The sequence below is a fragment of the Peromyscus californicus genome, unplaced genomic scaffold, assembly GCF_007827085.1.
Source record: "Peromyscus californicus insignis strain IS unplaced genomic scaffold, ASM782708v3 Scaffold_14__1_contigs__length_90479793_seg_2, whole genome shotgun sequence".
Classification (NCBI taxonomy): domain Eukaryota; kingdom Metazoa; phylum Chordata; class Mammalia; order Rodentia; family Cricetidae; genus Peromyscus; species Peromyscus californicus.
The window spans coordinates 26,530,299-26,544,478 of record NW_026294436.1 but is presented as its reverse complement, the minus strand read 5'-3'; positions in this window follow the sequence as shown (position 1 = coordinate 26,544,478).

Here is a 14,180-nt window from a genome sequence, read left to right as displayed (position 1 = left end):
TGAAATCCTCAGCCTAAAGAGAGCGAGTTCCTATTTCCCCACACCTTATATACCTTTCTGTGTCCTGCCATATTACTTCCTGGGATTAAAGGTGTGTCTCACCACTGCCTGGTTCTGTTTCTTTCATGTAGCCCAGTGTGACCTTGAACTCACAGAGACCCAGACAGATCTCTGTCTCCCGAGTGATAGGATTAAAGGTGTGTGCCACCACTGCCTGACCTCTATGTCTAATTTAGTGGCTGGATCTGTCCTCTGATCTTCAGGTAAGCTTTACTGGGATACACAATGTATCACCACAGGTTTTGAACCATAAAAATAAGTTATTTTAAGAAAAGGAAGTCTAAAGATATTTTTAACTTTTCAAATGTTTGGAATCTTTAAGATGAAAATATAGGTATAAATAACAAGGTCAAAATTGAACAAATATCTCATAACTTTCTATTATATGAAACTGGATAACTACTCAGTAATTTAAACATCAAGGAAATGTTTTACTAATACTAGCAAAAATAATATGCAAAAGTATCGACAAATTTCTAAATGGTCTTAATAGATAAAAACACAGAGCTAAATATAGGGGTGAAAGCCTTAGAGAGATCATGGAAATAGGGAAAGCCACCTGCCAACCTTACTTCACCAACTCTGCAGCTTCCAAATGCTAATTACTTCCTGTCTACCCACGTCTATATGCCTTGCTGTTCTGCCATCTGATTTGCTCTCTTTATTCAGCTATATCATTTCCTCTTCCTACCCAGCCCTGTCACTTCCTGTCTGACTATATAGACCTCCAGATCTCCATGGTTGTCTAGTGTTGGAATTCAAGGCATGTGCCACCACACCTGGCTCTGCTTCCAGTGTGGCCTTGAACACACAGAGATCCTGCCTGCCAAGTGACAGGATTAAAGGCATGTGCTAACATTGCATGACTTCTGTGTTGTGGCTGGCTTTTTCCTCTGAACTCCAGGCAAACTTTATTTATTAAAGAACAAATAAAATATCACCACATTTCAGCACAGATAAAATATCTCCACATTTCCCCTTTTTTGTCTAATAAAAAATAAAAAAGGTTATAACTAATATAAGAAAAACTATATACAATAAGTACAATATATACAAGCCATAAATATATCAACAATGTCTAGTCCATTTGCATTTGACAAATTCAGGGAAAATATTACACTATCTATCCTATTTTAGTGAGTCCAAAATGTACCTAATTCACTTTCTATCCTGTCTTGTATTACCAGCGGAAAACTATCTTATAATGTCTTTCAAACTTATACACTTTACACCTTTTAAGTGGGTTTCTTTTCTGGATTTCTTACCAAGGAAAACTGTAACTACAGCTATCTAATCTTCAACTCCCTCAGAGACCCAAGAAGGAAATAATATTAGCTAGTAAAACAAGAAGTGCAAACAAGTGACTTCCAGAAAATATGAGTTATGACAGACACAGCCAGCTTCTAGACAGTCACCTGAGGTTTCTCTGCAATGCTGGGGTGCCATCTCCAACCTACAGCATTAGCATATCTGACAGACCCATTTGTGAAGTACAATGTATGCAAGGCCTACAGATGGACTTCACATTCGGTCCGAGTATTCATGTACTAAATAAACTTGAATTCTGCCAGTGTCCTGTCATGATTCAGAATTTTAAATTCTAGAAATTGCTGATATTTTTAGAATTTGGCTTCCCATTTTCTTGGCTTGTGGGTGGCTTCATCTCCTTCATTAAAAGTCATTCTACCTCTGAGAGGCCAGACTCCATCAGCCTAGTTACTCCTTCAAGAATAATTGTTCCAGCTACTGTTACACTGCACACCAAGAGCCATCAGCCCACTGTCTGTTCAGCTGCCTTTGAAGGAAGGTGCACTGTACCTTTTCTGGATTACAAAGCCCCTTCAGCGATGGTGTTATATAGTCTTGGCCTCAGAGGATGCCTGTTACCAAAGCTGCAACTATCCAGAAAAATAAATGCCCCAAGAAAAAGAGTAAATTGGCCTATTGGCATGCCATCTATAAAATGTCATAAGTCTTCTTAAATGTTTGTTTCTGCTCTTCTCTAAAGACACTTAACACAAATGGTCTTTTGTAGTCTCAGTTCAATTAAAAATTAAAGCTGGCTTTGGAGTTGGAGAATGGCTCTCTCCTTCTTTAAACCCAAGCATGTTGTTAAAAGGAAAATGCAAACTCTCTGTATCATGCCAGAAGAAAGAGCCATCTTCTGATATGGGACAGGAGAAAAACCAAATTAATTAAGGGACTCTTCTCTTACTACTAATCTCAATTCTTTAATTCTATTCTTATTGTTTAAACTTTTCTTAAAGTATGAGTTTTATATGAAAATTTTCAAGATTATTATATATATATTAAACTTCGTTAAGATATTAATGGTCATATAGACTACTAATTAATTCTAGAAAAAGGCTTCAATTAGCTACCTATACATGTCTTTGTGTTTGAGGCTTTATCAGTTTTCTGCAGGAAATCATGGTCAGGCCTAACATCAAATGTGAAGTCTCCAGGAAGAAGATGGGGCCCCACAACAACAACAATTCCACATGGACAATAATAATACCACTAAGCTGACAAACATCATCTATAGATCAGCTTTGGACTACAACATGCTCAGAGCAATTTTGAGAGGGCTAGCTGAGATGATCCAGTTTCACAGACTACTTGAACAAGGACTTGAGACAAGCCCTGAACTTTGGCTTTATGCAGAGACTGGACAACAAAGGATATAGCCACCTTTCCTAGAATTTGACAATTAACCCCAAATTTTTCTTTTCAGAATAAAGCTGCCTTTGCCTACAACCAGCAGGAAGCAATTTTAAAAACACGACACCTACATTCCCAAATTGTGGTATGGGGCGGGTGGTTTTTGGTCTTTCAATGGGTTTAGGGTCTGGGATCATTTTCGTTGTTTAGGAGGGTGGGTTGCAAGTTGTTTTTAATAGTTAGGAAAAGGACTAAGCAAAGGAGATTAGATTTAAGGTTCTTGTTTGAAAAAAAAAGAAGATACATAGAAATGATAGAATAGAAGGTATATTATTTAATCTACTCTGAAAGGTAAAGAGAAGATATAGATATGATATAGATAAAAAGAATATTTAATCTACTTTTAAAAGACAATTACTAGTTTTAAATACTTTACATTGGATTGGATTATTGTATATTGTATACAAATTATGTATATTGAGACAGAGATTGTTAGAAAATGCTATATGTATATTTCTAACCTTGTTAAAGATATTGTACTTATACAGTTCATTTAACAATGTGATACAATTTGCTAATCCTTGAATGTTATTATTACCAACTATTAGGAAATGAAAGTTAGTAGTTAAACATTACAATCAAACTTGTAGTCATATTAGGTAAGTTATCAAGGTCAAGCAGATATATTTTAAATAGATCATCTTCAAACCTTTCAGAGATCTACAGAATATGGTATTTAAATGTTTTAATAACTTAGAATTTTTTTTATGACTATGAGACATGTCGGTACCTGGCAGCACCAATCTATTTCAGAGACGATATGGGCATTGAACAAACTGCATATGGAGTTAACTTTCATTGTGGCAAAAGTTAGCCACTGGGCAACAAAATGCTTTCGCATTGACTGCTGGCAAACAGGACAAAATGGACAGACAGGACACAAAACAAAGGACTACCGATTCTTGCCAAGACAAGTGTGGCTGTGGCTTTAGCAACAGGCATCCTCTGAGGCCAGGACAATATGATACCTTCGCTGAAGTGGCCTTTGCAATCCGGAAAAGGTACAGTGCCCCTTTCTTCGAAGGCAGATGAACAGGCAGTGGACCAATGACTTCTGATGTGCAGTGGAACAGTAGATGAAACAGTTATTCTTGAAAGAGTAACCAGGCTGAAAGAGTCTAACCTCTCAATGGTAGACTGGCATTTAATAAAAGAGATGAAGGTACCCACAAGTTGACAAGAATGGGATGCGGAGAACGGGATGCCATGATGAAGCCACCCACGAGCCAAGAAGAATGGACAGCTGAATTAAAAAAAAAGAACAATTTAAAATCCTGAATCATGACAGGACACTAGTGGAATTCAGGTTTTTCTGGTACATGGACCACTTGCACTAAATGTGAGGTCAAACTGTTGGCCTTGTGTACATCCTATTTCACAAATGAGTCTATCAGATACACTAAGCCTGTAGGCTGAAAATGATGCCCCAGTGTTGCAGAGAAACCTTGGGTGACTGTCCAGGCAGCTGGCTGTTTCTGTCAACTCACATTTTTTTTAGAAGCTACTTGCATGCACTTCCTGTTTTACTAGGTAATATTATTTCCTTCTTGGGTCTCTGAGGGAGTTGAAGATTAGATAGTTATAGTTATAGTTAGTTGAAAATTAGATAGCTATAGTTAGTTGAAGATTAGATAGCTATAGTTTTCCTTGTTAAGAATTTCAGAAAAGAAACTCACTAAAGAGGTTTAAGTGTGTAAATTTGAAAGACATTATAAGACAGTTCTGTTAGTAATACAAGTTAGGATAGAAAGTAAATCATGTACATTTTGGACTTAACAAAATAGGAAAGATAATGGAATATTTTCTCTGAGTTTGTCAAATGCAAATGGACTAGACAATGTTTAGGTATTTATTGCTTGTATATATTGTATATAGTTATTGTACTTATTGTACATAGTTTTTCTTATATTAGTTACAACTTTGTTTCCTTTTTTCTTTTTATTAGAATAGAAAGGGGAAATATGGTGATATTTTATTTGTGCTGAAATGTGATTTTATTTGTATGTTAATAAATAAAGTTACCTGGAGATCAGAGGTCAAAGTGAGCCATAAGCAGGAGTCAGGTGGTGGTAGCACACATCCTTAATCTGATCACATGGCAGGCAGAGTCTCTGTGTGGTCAAGGACACAGCCAAGTGTGGTGACACGAACCTTTAATCACAGTACCAACCATAGAGACCTGGAGGTCTGTATAGACAGGCAGTGATGAGGATGTCATGTGGTTGGATTTAGATCCAATGAGAAAGCAGAACAGAAAGGCAATAAAAAGACAAGTCAGACAGGAAGAAGGTCTCTCTCAGGGGAAGCTACTACTATTGGTGAGCTAAAGGTAGTTGTGGCTCTTGCTTTGATCTCTTTGGCTATTAACTCTGTATTTGGGTCTGTGTTTCTTATTTTATAAAACTGTTTAGAAGTTCATCTACAGTAGAGCTTTGGGTGTCTTTGAAAGATTAGCAGTTGTGCCCTGTTCTTGTACAATCTGGATGGCCAGTGACTGTTCTTTATAATATCTCCTAATATTTCTCTCAGAAACATGTTAGTTTATGGTTTTTTTCTGAGGTTGGAGGAATGTTAATCTGGGTATTCCATTGTTGTAATAGATCACAGTCCCATAAATTCATAGCTATATTAGCCACATATGCCTTTAATTTTCCTCTCTGTCCTTCTGGCCCTTTACATTCGAGCAGTCTTGAGCTCTGTTTCACTTGAGTTAATGTTTCAGTCCCTAACAGCTGAACATTTACCTCCTGAAGAGGCCAATTTGGATGGCAAATTTCTGGTGCAATTATTGTAACATCTGCATCTGTGCCTACCAAACCTTCCAAGAGAATGTCATTTATTCATATTTTTAACTTTGGTCTTTGTTCATTTATAGAAGTTTGCCAAAATATTCACTTTATGGTTTCTCCTGAATTTCCTGTTCTCTCTGCTACAGTTGTTCTGTCACCCCAAGCAGCATGGTTTATTCCAATAGGCATTTGGTTATTTATTGCTCTGAGAAAGGGTTTCTTCCACAATGGCAGGAAATGTCTGAACTGAATTTGCCACTGGGGCCTGCATGGGGCCCCTTGGGGAGTTTCCCATTGGCAGAGGCAAAGGCTTTCCTTGCCTGCCCCTTGTTGATCTACATTCATTGGTCCAATGTTTACCCTTCCCACACTTTCTGCATAATCCAGAAGGGAGGGGCATTCTGTTGCCATTGTTCCTTAAATAAACATTGTTTCTAGGAATGCCCTATTTACACTCCCTTTTCAGATGACCTTGTTTACTGCAATTAAAACATCTGACATTATTATTTTTCCTCAAAGCTTTTGATATCTCCTCTCCTATCCACATCTCATCATGGTCATGAGACTCAATATTAATTGTGTCCCTGATCCAATCCTCTAAGGGTGCTGATCTTGCCTTTAACAGCCTGATTATTCTTTTGTATGCTGTGTTCGAATTCTCAAAAGCCAAAGATTCAAATATTATCTGTCTAGCTTCTGAATTTGGTATCATTCTATTTACTGCTGAAGACAACCTTTGTATGAAATCCATGATCGGATTCTCTGGGGTCTGTATAACTTTTGTAAATGATTCAATTTTATTTCCTGCTTCCTCAATTCTGTCCTAAGCATTCATGGCTGCCATGCAGCATAGAATTAAAATTTGGTTATCATATAAACATTATCTTTGTATATCAGCATATTTGCCTTCTCCAAGAAACTGATCCTAGGAAATTTCTACACCTCTAGTCCTACATTATTTTTCTATCATTTTTAGCCTCCTCTTTAAACCATGTTCTCCATTGTAACTATGGACTCTAAGACAGCTGTAATTAACTCTTTCCAGTCCTGAAGGATAATTCTATTACAAGTTGACCATGAGTTTAACATCTGCTTTATGAATGGATGTCATATGATACTTAGCTTCTTTAAATCTCCTTAAATCTAACATTTCTACTGGAGTCCAATTAGCTTGTACATGAGCATTTTGCAGTTTCTGTAAGGTTACCAGGTAGATTAAGTTTGAAAACAGGCTGTCTCTGTAACCATATAGTTCAGTCCTGAAATAATTTCACCTTTAAATTCTTCTTTCTGGGTCTGAATTTCACTATAAGTCATTTCAGCAGATTTTTCTAAAGTCAATCCTGAGTTAACTTCACCTTTAAATTCTGTCTGGGTCTGAATTTGTCTATGGTTCATTTTAACAGATTTTTCTAAAGCTTTTATCTTGGCACTTAAATTGACCAACCTTTTTAATGCTAAAATAAAAATGATTAAAAAAATAAGAGTCATAATTGATGTTAACACATCCCATAAATATTAATTGTCCTCTCATTTAATTGTTCCACTTTCAGCCTGCCTAATGTGTTATCAAATAGAGACCAAATTCCTTCCATAGTAAAAATGTTTCCCATTTTTTAATGTGGGAAAAATTTCTCTTTTAACTAATTTCATCCTTTAAGATATCTTAATTGACTTATCAAGTCTGTTGACTGCATAGAAAGGTAGAAGTCCAAGGGAATTTCAAAGCAGTTACCTAGTGTGGTAGCAGTCTGAGATGGGAATCCAGAGAGAGCCCACCACCCACCAGGAGAAAGAAAGCCAGAGATTCCAGCCATGTGCTCCCGCCTCAGCTGTGCAACCAGGCCTGAGCCAGGAGCCCTGTAAGCCCATAAGAGACTGTGGTTGATATATTGTGCACCCCAATAAACTTATCTGGGGGTCAGAGAACAGAACAGCCATAATATTAAACATAAAGGTTAGGCTGTGGTAGCACACACCTTTAATCCTAGCATTCCAGAGGCAGAGATCCATCTGGATCTCTGTGAGTTCAAAGCCACACTAGAATCAGCCAGACATGGTGACTCAAGCCTTTAATCCCAGGAAGTGATGGCAGGGAGCAATAAGGTATATAAGGCATGAGGACCAAGAACTAGAGCAGATTAAGCGTTTAGGCTTTTAGCAGCAGTTCAGCTGAGATCCATTCTGAATGAGGATTCAGAGGCTTCCATTCTGAGGAAACAGGATCAGCTGAGGAATTGGCAAGGTGAGGTGGCTGTGGCTTGTTCTGCTTCTCTGATCTTCCAGTGTTCACCCCAGTAACTGGTGCTGGGTTTGTTTTTATTAATAAGACCTTTTAAGATCTGTGCTACAAGCGGCTTTTTTTTAATGAATTCTTACCACATTGAACAACAATTGTAGATGAATTTCTAAATGGTCTTATTAAATAAAAAATGTGGAGCCAAGTATAGGTGTGAAAGCCTTAGAGAGATCATGGAAATAGGGAAAGCCACCTGCCAACCTTACTTCACCAACTCTGCAGCTTCCAAATGCTAGTTACTTCCTGTCTACCCACGCCTATATGCCTTGCTGTTCTGCCATCTGATTTGCTCTCTCTGTTCATCTACTTCACTTTCTCTTCCTACACAGCTCTGTCACTTCCTGTCTGTCTGTACAGACCTCCAGATCTCCATGGTTAACTAGTGTTGGAATTCAAGGCATGTGCCACCACACCTGGCTCTGTTTCCAGTGTGGCCTTGAACACACAGAGATCCTGCCTGCCAAGTGACAGGATTAAAGGCATGTGCTAACATTGCATGACTTCTGCGTTGTGGCTGGCTTTTTCCTCTGATCTCTAGGCAAATTTTATTTATTAAAACACAAGTAAAATATCACCACATTTCAGCACAAATAAAATATCGCCACACAAAAGTAGTTTTTTTTTTTAACTTTAACACCAGTGAAGATAGTTGTCTATCAGCACAACTGCATGTGCTTAAAAGGCACTGATTTCATGAAGTTCTAAACTTTAGACTCTAAAGGAAAACATATCTAAGATGATGGCATAAAATTTGATGTCAGGCACTGCCTTCTCTTTCCTGAGTACTTCTGCCTGGCAGCATCTTGACAAGAAAACACTTTGTAGTTTCTTTGTAATGGAAGTAATTCTATTAGTGAGAAAAGAACCTCCTAATCCAATTGCCAGTAAAACCAATTATCTTCATCACCATGAAGGTAATATGACAGACAAATATAAATGTTGTGGAGAAATCACATTAAGACTATAGCAGAGGAATGAACAATACAGTCCATGGATATGGAAAGCGAAGGACAGTGTGATTATAACTCACATCATACAAAGTTGAACTTAAAACAAAAATCTAATAAAGGAAAATTAAAGTTGTTATATAATAATAAAAACCAATTCCCTAAATATATATAACAATTAGATATGTGTTTAATTAACTAAATATAAAAAAATATGTATAGACATGACAGAAGAAATAAACATAGGAATAGTAATCACTAGGGTCTTCATACAACTATTTTAATTGTGGATTGATCAGATAGACAGAAACACAATACATTAGACATAAATGATATGTTAGACACATTGTCTTGATCATCAAAGTTGTATTACTTCACCAACATGTAAAAGCAAACGGATACTCTTCACATTACTAATGAACTTAAGTAATTGAACCTGTCAGACACATGCACAGCATGCTACCTAACAAGAGTAGTATGCACATCCTTTCCAAAGGCATATAAAACATTCTCCAGGATAGATCATATGCTACACAATAAAACTCATCTTTGAAAATAATTGCTGTCATCTATTTCCCCTCCCAGGGCAATCCATGCATCCCTCTTAGGGTTGTCCTTGTTAGTTGGCTTCTCTGGAGCCATAGGTTGTAGTCTGGAGTCCAGTCAAATAGAGAGTAGATGGATTATATGAGCAAGTGGCATCACGATCATGATTGGGAAACATACAGAGACAACAAAACCAAAGTAGTGGGAACTCATGCACTGTGAACCAATAGCTATGGAGCCTCCATGGGACTGGACTAGGCCCTCCACATAGGTAAGACAGTTGTTTAGATTGACCTGTTTAAGAGGCCCCTGGCAGTGGGATTAGGATCCATCCCTGGTGCATGAGTGGGTTTTTTGGAGCCCACTGCCTATGGTGGGACAACTTGCACAGCCTTGGTTCAGGGGGAGGGGCTTGGACCTGCCTCAACTGAACGTACCAGGTTCTGCTGACTCCTCATAGGAGTCCTTGCCTTGGAGGAGGTGGGAATGGGGAGTAGGTTGGGGGGAAGGCTGGACAGGAGGAGGGAGGAGAGGGGCATCTGTGGTTGGTATGTGAAATGAACAGAAAATTTCTTAATAATAATAATAAAAAGAAGAAGGAAATAATTGTTTTTTTCCCACCTTTTCACAATCCCAAACACCTGCCATATGAACATCTGCATGCATAGTAGCATTTCACAGCTCTGGGCCCTCAGTCACTGAATGGATGAGGACTTGCATCTGAGTTCCTGGTACAGTACAAGGAAGCACTCTGCTCACCCTGCTCTTACCTACTGAGACAATAACAGTGTCATATGAAGTCCTGGGCTAGCTGACAATCTGTGTGCCCACTCACTCACACCTCATTCTTTCTTTTACCTTCAAACCTTAACTTCTCAGTAACTGTAGTGACATCTTTATTTTGTTTTCATTGAAATACATTTTCATAAAATTTATCCTGATCATGATTTTCTCTACCCCAACTTCTACCAGATATCCACACAACTCTATCCACTAAATTCCATGCAATTTTTATCTCTTTCTCTTTAGAAAGCAAACAAACAGTAAAAAAAAAAAAAAGAGGGAAAAATCAAATATACAAAACATAAGAAAAAATACAAGAAACATATACACATACACACACACACACACCATACACAAATAAAATCCATAAGAATACAAAATGGAAACCATTTGTAGAGGCAAAGACCAAAAGGCAAAAAAAAAAAAGTTTAAACAAAGAAATATGAGACCAAAAGTCTAAAAAAAATACAATTTAGTTTGGTTTGTGTTAGCCATTTACTGCTAGGTATAGCACCTAACCTTAAGTGTGTTTAGTATACCCTATGATACTCCATTAAAGAAAACTAAGTGGCATCTTGGTTAGGAGAGAGCCCATGTCCACTTCCCTGTCTCAGCACTTAAATGACTACAAAGAACATTCTGCTATACTCATAGTCCGTGGCCTTTCTCACCTATAATGAGAGAAGCTTACTCTTGCAGTAGATAAAAACTAAAACAGAGATCTATAACTAGACAGTGAGCAGAGTCTGAGAGATTTTACAGCACTTAGTCCTTCATAGGATGTTGTCATCAAGCTACTCCAAATGGGGATCAGGAAGCTGTGCAGAAGAGGAGGTGGAAAGATTTTAGGAAGTGGAGGAGATGAATGACACCAAGGGAACAGTGTTCCCAGACACAAAAGGATTGAAGCACATATGAACTTACTAAGACTGTGGCAACAAGCACAGGTTCAAACCAGAGGGGGCGGCAGTGACAGCTTTCTTTCTATGCAGAGATTTCATTTATGTAGAGAGAAGCTATGTACCCTGCACCACTTGAGCTCAGACCACTTCTGATTCCAAGGTTTTACATCAGCACCGAGTAACCCCAAGAATGAACCTGAGGCACTATCCAGCTGTTCTAATACCTGCCAAGTTGAGGTACCAGCAAATGCAGATCCAAACGCCCAGTAAACAAATGTGAGACAGATATCCTTACCAAAAGATACAATTACCAGTCTAGCTCAAGATGCCCAGGTCCCGTTGCAAAAAAAAAAAAAAAAAAAACAACAACAACAAAAAAACCAAAAAACAAACAAAAAAAAACCTTAAAAAACTAAGATGATAGTTATGTCTCCTCCATAATTAGTACTCAGTTATTAATGTTCCTTGAGAAAGCCAATTAGATGACAAAATGACAATGAGTTAAAGTTAGTAATCATAGGGGCTGGAAGATGGGTCAGCAGTTAAGAGCATGTACTGTTTCTTTCAGAGAATCAGAGGTTTCTTCAGAGCACTCACATAAGGAGGTTCAAAACCACCTGTGCCTCCTCACCAGGAGATCTGATGCTTTTCTCTGGAACACATGTGCTCATAAAACACACACACACACACACACACACACACACACACACACACACACACACACGCACAGAGAGAGAAAATTGAATACAATTGTAAAAGTATAATATTTATATTTGAAAAACTGAAAGAGGATATGATTAAACAATGAACTGAAAACCAAGAAAACACTAACAGTTGAATATGACAAGTAATACAATGCAGGACCAGAAAATAAAACTCAGTAAAGAGATAGAAATCCTGAAAAAAAAAATCCAAACAACACAGAACTGGAGATAATAATGTCAGTAAGCATCACTATGCACTCAAACAGGGGATGAGATGTCCTAGCAACAGTGATGACACTCATTGTTACCAAGGCAGAACCTGCAAATGTACACATTGCTTTGAGTTACACTTCATTGAAGAATAAAAATTAATTTGCTTATTTTTATATAGTTCAAATAACTGTCACTAAGTCTAACAGAAACCTGAAGGGAAAGCCTAACAAGTAGATTGGACCAGTTGGAAGCAAGACTACCTGGGCCTGAACACAAGGTGAAGGAGTTAGACAACTTTGAGAAAGAAATTCATAAATCTAAATAAAACCCCAGAAACAGAACCTTCAGGAACTCTGGGACTCTCTGAAAAGACATAATCTTTTAAACAAAGACACAGAAGAAGAAATCCTAATAAAAAATACAAAATATTTTCAGCCAAATTACAGAAGAAAATTAGCCAAATCTAAGTAAAGACATTCATATCCAGCTGCAAGAGGCATAAAGAACAAAATCTTCTATTTCATGTAAGTCAAAACACTAATGTATCATGAATTTCTAAACGGTCTTTTAGTAAAAATTCCCAGTGCCAGATATTGGGGTAGATGCTGAAAAATCAGAGATAAAGGAACAAGCCACTGCCACCATGTCTTACCTCACCAACTCCTCAGCCTGAAAAGGCTTTCTAGCTGAAAGGGCTCTACCTGAAAAGGGTTCCTCAACAGAAAAGCCTTTAGTTCCTGTCTCCTCATGCCTTATATACCTTTCTTGCTGGGGCTAAAGGCATGTGATTTCCAAGTACTGGGATTAAAAGTGTGAGCCACTGCTGCCTGGCTGTTTTCTCTCCTAGACTGAGTCAATCTCATGTAGTCCAGGGTGGCTTTGAACTCACAGAGATCCAGACAGAGCTCTGCCTCCTAAGTGCTAAGATTAAAGATGTGTGCCACCACTGCCTGGCCTCTATGTTTAGTCTAGTGGCTTGTTCTGTTCTCTGATCTTCAGGAAAGTTTATTAGGGAACACAATGTATCACTGCACACTAAATGTGCAGAGCAAAGAAAGAATGGCTGGAAGCTGCAAAACATTTTCCTTACAGGCAATGTTGCCCCAATATGTGCAAATATATCAGTACATTGAGGCAGATAACAGAATCAAAACAAAAACCACATGGACATGTCAATGAACATAGAGCCTTTAATAGAATCCAACATCCCTCATGCTAAGAAGCCTCAGAGAGACAAGAGCAGGAATCTCAGATCTCAGCAAATGTAATTGTCTATACATGATGAATGGCCAGGATTATATTGAAAAGGGGGAAATAAATATTTTTTCTGATTTTTCATTTAAGACAAAGATGCCCATTGTCACCACTCTTGAACAATACAGTACTTGAAATATTTGTCAAAGCAAAAAAAAACAAAGAAAAAGATGAATGAGATACTTACAAAAAATTGCTTGTATTATGATCTTAGACTTGAAAGCCCCTGCTGACTCTTCCTGAAGATTCTAATATTTGATAAATAATTGTTATATAGAATCATGATACAGAATGAACACACAAATAATAGTATTTTTCTACATAAAAGTAATGACTATTTCCATTAGTATACCAGGAGAACAATTTTACTCACAAGGACCATCAAAATTATCCAAGAAAATGCGTGAATCTCCCTGGACGGAGGGAAATAGAATAAATATCATGGGTGGACTGGGGGCAGCTGGGGACAGGGATGGGAGGGATCAGGTTGGGGAGGATGTAGGAGATAGTACCAGGAGAGACGACTGGAATTGGGGGCTTTTCAAGGGTGAGATAGAAACCTAGTGCAATAGAAACTCCCAGGAATCTACAAAGGTGATGCTATCTAAGACTTCTAGTAATGGGGATACAGAGCCTGAACTGGCCATCTTCTGTAACCAGGCAAGACTTCTGATAGAGTGATTGGGAAAGACACCAACCAAGCCACAAAATCATTGACCTACAACTTGTCTTAGCTGTAAGATATGCTGGAGTAAAGTGGGAGCAGAACTTGTGGGGGTGGTCAACCAATGACTGATCCAACTTGAGATCCATTTCAAGAGAGGGAACATACCCTTGACACTGTGGGCAGTGTCAGGAACCACAGGCTGAATAGCCAAGATCTAAGATAGAACCAAACATGACCAGAAAAGAAGTCAACAAAATGGTTCTGCTATACTCACAGACAGTAACCTAGTATAATT